Source organism: Zea mays, chromosome 10, assembly GCF_902167145.1.
Source record: "Zea mays cultivar B73 chromosome 10, Zm-B73-REFERENCE-NAM-5.0, whole genome shotgun sequence".
In the NCBI taxonomy this organism is placed as follows: domain Eukaryota; kingdom Viridiplantae; phylum Streptophyta; class Magnoliopsida; order Poales; family Poaceae; genus Zea; species Zea mays.
The window spans coordinates 30,312,316-30,320,623 of record NC_050105.1 but is presented as its reverse complement, the minus strand read 5'-3'; positions in this window follow the sequence as shown (position 1 = coordinate 30,320,623).

The window sequence follows — 8,308 nt, the reverse complement described above, 5'->3', positions numbered from 1 at the left end:
TATTCCGAAGACTGCCTTCTCAACCCGATATGGGCTGTATGAGTATTTAGTGATGTCGTTTGGGCTGACTAATGCGCCAGCATACTTCATGTATCTTATGAATTCTGTCTTCATGCTTGAACTGGACAAGTTCATGGTGGTTTTCATCGACGATATCTTGGTGTACTCAAAGAATGAAGAAGAGCATGCCGGTCATTTGCATGTAGTGCTCCAACGTCTATGAGAGCACCGTCTTTATGCCAAACTGTCTAAATGTAATTTTTGGCTGAAAGAAATCAAATTCTTGGGTCACACTATCTCTCAGGCTGGCATAGCTGTTGATCCAGATAAAGTGCAAGAAGTGATGAACTGGAAGCCGCCAACAACTGTCTGTCAGATTCGAAGTTTTCTGGGATTGACTGGTTATTATTGAAGATTCATTCCAGACTTCTCTCGAATTGCGAAGCCCATGACTGAATTGTTGAAGAAGGGAGCCAAGTTTGATTGGGGTCAGAAGTGCAAAGATGCCTTCCACACCTTGAGGCAGCATCTGACCACAACACCCGTGTTAGCGCAACCCGACAACAGCAAGCCATTTGATGTGTACTGTGATGCCTCTGGCACTGGACTGGGTTGTGTTTTGATGCAAGACAACCGGGTTATTGCCTACGCATCAAGGGCACTCATGCCTCATGAGCAAAATTATCCCACTCATGACTTGGAGTTAGCAGCCGTGGTTCATGCATTAAAGATGTGGAGACACCATTTGATGGGAACCCACTGCAACATCTACACAGATCATAAGAGCCTCAAGTACATCTTTACTCAAGATGATCTCAACATGAGACAAAGCAGATGGCTAGAGCTGATCAAGGACTATGACTTGGAGGTACACTACCACCTAGGGAAAGCCAATGTGGTGGCTGATGCCTTGAGTTGGAAGTCACAATGCAACTATGTTATGATGGATTCTCGCATCAACACCCTATGTGATGAGTTGAGCAAGATGAAGATCGAAGTGATTCTTTCTGGTGCTTTGTCTCACATTTCCATTGAGCCAACCTTGCAAGACCAGATAATTATGGCCCAACTCAGTGACATGGGAGTGCAAATCATTAAGGAGAACCTCCATGAGAAGACAGAGAAGTATAAGTGTTTCCACCAAGATGGGAAGGATATATTGTGGTTTGAAGACAGATTGGTGGTTCCTAAAAATAAGGATCTCAAGAAGAAAATTTTGGATGAGGCTCATCTCTCCAGATTTTCCATGCATCCGGGAAGCACCAAGATGTTCCATGATCTGAAGCCCTTCTATTGGTGGACCAGAATGAAGAGGGAAATAGCTCGATATGTATCAGAATGTGACACATGTCAGAGGATAAAGGCAAGCCACTTAAAATCAGCTGGTGCCTTGCAACCCCTATCAATACCTTCATGGAAATGGGATGACATCAGTATGGATTTCATTGTGGGTCTGCCCAACACATCTCGGCATTGAAAGTCGCCTAGAGGGGGGGTGAATAGGGCGAAACTGAAATTTACAAAGTTAATCACAACTACAAGCTGGGTTAGCGTTAGAAATATAATCGAGTCCGCGAGAGAGGGTTCAAAACAAATCACAAGCAAATAAAGAGTGTGACACGCGGATTTGTTTTACCGAGGTTCGGTTCTCGCAAACCTACTCCCCGTTGAGGTGGTCACAAAGACCGGGTTTCTTTCAACCCTTTCCCTCTCTCAAACGGTCCCTCGGACCGAGTGGGCTTCTTCTTCTCAAACACTTGGAGCACAAAGTTCCCGCAAGGAACACCACACAATTGGTGTCTCTTGCCTCAATTACAAGTGAGTTTGATCTCAAGAAAGATTGAGAAAGAAAAGAAGCAATCCAAGCGCAAGAGCTCAAAAGTACACAACAAATCTCTCTCACTAGTCACTAAAGCTTTGTGTGGAATTTGGGAGAGGATTTGATCTCTTGAGTGTGTCTAGAATTGAATTCCTAGCTCTTGTAAGTGGTTGGAAGTGTGAAAACTTGGATGTGTTGAATGTGGGGTGGTTGGGGGTATTTATAACCCCAACCACCAAACTAGCCATTTGGTGGGGCTGTCTGTCGCATGGTGCATCGGACAATCCGGTGCACACCGGACAGTGTCCGGTGCGCCAGCCACATCACCAGGCCGTTGGGTTCTGACCGTTGGAGCTCTGACTTCTGGGCCCGCCTGGATGTCCGGTGGCATACCGGACAGGCACTGTAGAGTGTCCGGTGCGCCACTTCGCGCGTGCCTGACTTCTGCGTGCTCTGGCGCGCATTTAATGCTGTAGCATGTGACCGTTGGCGCCAAATAGCCGTTGCTCAGCTGGCTCACCGAACAGTCCGGTGTACACCGGACATGTCCGGTGAATTATAGCGAAGCGAATTCCCGAAGCTGGCGAGTTCCAGAGTCGCTCTTCCCTGGGGCACCGGACACTGTCCGGTGTACACCGGACAGTCCGGTGAATTATAGCGGATCGCCCATGGATTTTCCCGAAGGTGAAGAGTTCAGCGTGAAGTCCCCTGGTGCACCGGACATTGTCCGGTGGTGCACCGGAGACTGTCCGGTGGCACACCGGACAGTCCGGTGCGCCAGACCAGGGCACACTTCGGTTATCCCTTGCTCTCTTTGTTGAACCCAATTCTTGGTCTTTTTATTGGCTAAGTGTGAACCTTTGGCACCTGTATAACTTATGCACTAGAGCAAACTAGTTAGTCCAATTTATTTGTGTTGGGCAATTCAACCACCAAAATCATTTGGGAAATAGGTGTAAGCCTAATTCCCTTTCAATCTCCCCCTTTTTGGTGATTGATGCCAACACAAACCAAAGCAAATATGGAAGTGCATAATTGAACTAGCTTGCATAATGTAAGTGCAAAGGTTGCTTTGAATTGAGCCAATATAAATACTTATAAGATATGCATGGATTGTTTCTTCAATTTTTGACATTTTGGACCACGCTTGAACCACTTGTTTTGTTTTTGCAAATTCTTTTGTAAATCCTTTTCAAAGTTCTTTTGCAAATAGTCAAAGGTAAATGAATAAGATTTTTCGAAGCATTGTCAAGATTTGAAATTTTCTCCCCCCTGTTTCAAATGCTTTTCCTTTGACTAAACAAAACTCCCCCTTAATGAAATTCTCCTCTTAGTGTTCAAGAGGGTTTTGATATATCAATTTTGAAATACTAGTTTCTCCACCTTTGGAACATAATAAGATACCAATTTGAAATTTCTAATTAAAAAATCATTTTAAAATGAGGTGGTGGTAATCATTTTAAAATGAGGTGGTGGTGCGGTCCTTTTGCTTTGGGCTCATGCTCTCTCCCCCTTTGGCATAAATCGCCAAAAACGGAATCATTAGAGCCCTTGGCCTAACTATTTTCTCTCCTTTGGCAAAATAAACATATGAGTGAAGATTATACCAAAGTAGGAGAGATGCTCTCTCCCCCAAAGATGGAGAGTTGCGCGGAGCGACGACGAAGGATGAGTTACGGAGTGGAAGCCTTTGTCTTCTCCGAAGACTCCAATTTCCTTTCAATACACTTATGACTTGGTTTGAAATAGACTTGAAAACACATTAGTCATAGTATATGAAAGAGACATGATCAAAGGTATATAAAAGAGCTATGTGTGCAAATCAACAAAAGAAGTTCCTAGAATCAAGAATATTTAGCTCATGCCTAAGTTTGTTAAAAGTTTGTTCATCTAGTGGCTTGGTAAAGATATCGGCTAATTGATCTTTAGTATTAATATATGAAATCTCGATATCTCCCTTTTGTTGGTGATCCCTTAGAAAGTGATACCGAATGGCTATGTGCTTAGTGCGGCTATGCTCAATGGGATTATCCGCCATGCGGATTGCACTCTCGTTATCACATAGAAGAGGAACTTTGGTTAATTTGTAACCATAGTGCCTACGGGTTTGCCTCATCCAAAGTAGTTGCACGCAACAATGGCCTATGGCAATATACTCGGCTTCGGCGGTAGAAAGAGCTACGAAATTTTGCTTCTTTGAAGCCCAAGACACCAAGGATCTTCCCAAGAACTGGCAAGTCCCCGATGTGCTCTTTCTATTGATTTTACACCCCGCCCAATCGGCATCCGAATAACTAATCAAATCAAAGGTGGATCCCCTAGGATACCAAAGCCCAAACTTAGGAGTATAAACTAAATATCTCAAGATTCATTTTACGGCCGTAAGGTGAGCTTCCTTAGGGTCGGCTTGGAATCTTGCACACATGCATACGGAAAGCATTATATCCGGTCGAGATGCACATAAATAGAGTAAAGATCCAATCATCGACTGGTATACCTTTTGATCCACGGACTTACCTTCCGTGTCGAGGTCGAGATGCCCATTGGTTCCCATGGGTGTCTTGATGGGTTTGGCATCCTTCATCCCAAACATGCTTAGAATATCTTGAGTATACTTTGTTTGGCTTAGGAAGATGCCCTCTTGGAGTTGCTTCACTTGAAATCCTAAGAAATACTTCAACTCCCCCATCATAGACATCTCGAATTTTTGTGTCATGATCCTACTAAATTCTTCACATGTAGACTCGTTAGTAGACCGAAATATAATATCATCAACATAAATTTGGCATACAAACAAGTCATTTTCAAGAGTTTTAGTGAAGAGTGTAGGATCGACTTTCCGACTTTGAATCCATTAGTGATAAGGAAATCTCTAAGGCATTCATACCATGCTCTTGGGGCTTGCTTGAGCCCATACAGCGCCTTAGAGAGTTTATAGACATGGTTAGGGTACTCACTATCTTCAAAGCCGGGAGTTTGCTCAACATAGACCTCTTCCTTGATTGGTCCATTGAGGAAGGCACTCTTCACATCCATTTGATAAAGCTTGAAGCCATGGTAAGTAGCATAGGCTAATAATATACAAATTGACTCAAGCCTAGCTACGGGTGCAGAGGTTTCACCGAAATCCAAACCTTGGACTTGGGAGTATCCTTTGGCCACAAGTCGAGCTTTGTTCCTTGTCACCACACCATGCTCATCTTGCTTGTTGCGGAAGACCCATTTGGTTCCTACAACATTTTGATTAGGACGTGGAACCAAATGCCATACCTCGTTCCTAGTGAAGTTGTTGAGCTCCTCTTGCATCGCCACCACTCAATCCAAATCTTGAAGTGCTTCCTCTACCCTGTGTGGCTCAATAGAGGAAACAAAGAGTAATCCTCACAAAAATGTGCAACACGAGATCTAGTGGTTACCCCCTTATGAATATCGCCGAGGATGGTGTCGACGGGGTGATCTCGTTGGATTGCTTGGTGGACTCTTGGGTGTGGCGGCCTTGGTTCTTCATCCTCCTTATCTTGCTCATTTGCATCTCCCCCTTGATCATTGCCGTCATCTTGAGGTGGCTCATTTGCTTGATCTTCTCCTTCATCAACTTGAGCTTCATCCTCATTTTGAGTTGGTGGAGATGCTTGCGTGGAGGAGGATGGTTGATCTTGTGTATTTGGAGGCTCTTCGGATTCCTTAGGACACACATCCCCAATGGACATGTTCCTTAGCGCGATGCACGGAGCCTCTTCATCACCTATCTCATCAAGATCAACTTGCTCTACTTAAGAGCCATTAGTCTCATCAAACACAACGTCACAAGAAACTTCAACTTGTCCAGAGGACTTGTTAAAGACTCTATATGCCCTTGTGTTTGAATCATATCCTCGTAAAAAGCCTTCTACAGTCTTAGGAGCAAATTTAGATTTTCTACCTCTTTTAACAAGAATAAAGCATTTGCTACCAAAGACCCTAAAATATGAAATATTGGGTTTTTTACCGGTTAGGAGTTCGTATGATGTCTTCTTGAGGATTCGGTGTAGATACAACCGGTTGATGGTGTAGCAAGCGGTGTTGACCGCCTCGGCCCAAAACCGATCAGATGTCTTGTACTATTCAAGCATGGTTCTTGCCATGTCCAATAGAGTTCGATTCTTCCTCTCCACTACACCATTTTGTTGTGGGGTGTAGGGAGAAGAGAACTCATGCTTGATGCCCTCCTCCTCAAGGATGCCTTCTATTTGTGAGTGCTTGAACTCCGTCCCGTTGTCGTTTCTTATTTTCTTGATCCTTAAGCCGAACTCATTTTGAGCCCGTCTCAAGAATCCCTTTAAGGTTTCTTGGGTATGAGATTTTTCATGCAAAAAGAATACCCAAGTGAAGCGAGAATAATCATCCACAATAACTAGACAGTACTTACTCCCGCCGATGCTTATGTAAGCTATCGGGCCGAATAGATCCATGTGTAGGAGTTCTAGTGGCCTGTCAGTCGTCATGATGTTCTTATGTGGATGGTGGGCACCAACTTTCTTCCCTGCTTGGCATGCGCTACAAATCCTGTCTTTCTCAAAATGAACATTTGTTAATCCTAAAATGTGCTCTCCCTTTAGAAGCTTGTGAAGATTCTTCATCCCAACATGGGCTAGTCGGCGGTGCCATAGCCAACCCATGTTAGTCTTAGCAATTAAGCAAGTGTCGAGTTCAGCTCTATCAAAATCTACCAAGTATAGCTGACCCTCTAACACTCCCTTAAATGCTACTGAATCATCACTTCTTCTAAAGACAGTGACACCTACATCAGTAAAAAGACAGTTGTAGCCCATTTGACATAATTGAGATACAAAAAGCAAATTGTAATATAAAGAATCTATAAGAAAAACATTGGAAATAGAATGGTCAGGTGATATAGCAATTTTACGCAATCCTTTGACCAAACCTTGATTTCCGTCCCCGAATGTGATAGCTCGTTGGGGATCTTGGTTTTTCTCATAGGAGGAGAACATCTTCTTCTCCCCTGTCATGTGGTTTGTGCACCCGCTGTCGATGATCCAACTTGAGCCCCCGGATGCATAAACCTACAAAACATGTTTAGTTCTTGACTTTAGGTACCCAAATGGTTTTGGGTCCTTTGGCATTAGATACAAGAACTTTGGGTACCCAAACACAAGTCTTTGACCCCTTGTGCTTGCCCCCAACATACTTGGCAACTACCTTGCCGGATTTGTTAGTTAAAACATAGGATGCATCAAAAGTTTTGAATGAAATGTTATGATCATTTGATGTGTTAGGAGTTTTCTTTTTAGGCAACTTAGCACGGGTTGGTTGCCTAGAGCTAGATGTCTCACCCTTATACATAAACGCATGATTAAGGCCAGAGTGAGACTTCCTAGAGTGAATTCTCCTAATTTTGCTCTCGGGATAACCAGCAGGGTACAAAATGTAGCCCTCGTTATCCTGAGGCATGGGAGCCTTGCCCTTAACAAAATTAGACAATTTCTTAGGAGGGACATTAAGTTTGACATTGCCTCCCTGTTGGAAGCCAATGCCATCCTTAATGCCAGTGCGTCTCCCTCTATAGAGCATGCTTCTAGCAAATTTAAAATTTTCGTTCTCTAGGTCATTCTCGGCAATTTTAGCATCTAATTTTGCTATATGATCATTTTGTTGTTTAATTAAAGCCATGTGATCATGAATAGCATCAATGTTAACATCTCTACATCTAGTGCAAATAGTAACATGTTCAACAATAGATGTAGAGGGTTTGCAAGAATTAAGTTCAACAATCTTAGAACACAATATATCATTTTTATCTCTAAGATCGGAAATAGTAACATTGCAAACATCAAGATCTTTAGCCTTAGCAAACAATTTTTTATTTTCATCTCTAAGGCTAGCAAGAGAAATGTTCAATTCTTCAATCTTAGCAAGCAAATTATCATTATCATTTCTAAGATTGGGTATTGAAACATTACAAGCAATAGAATCAACCTTAGCTAACAAATTGGCATTCTCATTTCTAAGGTTGTCTATAGTCCCATGGCAATTGCTTAGCTCACTAGATAATTTTTCACATTTTTCAACTTCTAGAGCATAAGCATTTTTAGTTTTAACATGCTTTTTGTTTTCCTTGATTAGGAAGTCCTCTTGGGAGTCCAAGAGATCATCCTTCTCATGGATGGCACTAATTAATTCATTTAATTTCTCTTTTTGTTGCATGTTTAGGTTGGCAAAAAGAGTACGCAAATTATCTTCCTCATCACTAGCATTATCATCGCTAGAGGATTCATATCTAGTGGAGGATTTAGATTTAACCTTTTTCTTTTTGCCGTCTTTTGCCATGAGGCACTTGTGGCCGACGTTGGGGAAGAGAAGTCCCTTGGTGACGGCGATGTTGGAGGCGTCCTCGTCGTCGGAGGAGTCGCTAGAGCTTTCGTCGGAGTCCCACTCCCGACAAAATGGGCATCACCGCCTTTCTTCTTGTAGTACCTCTTCTTCTCCTTT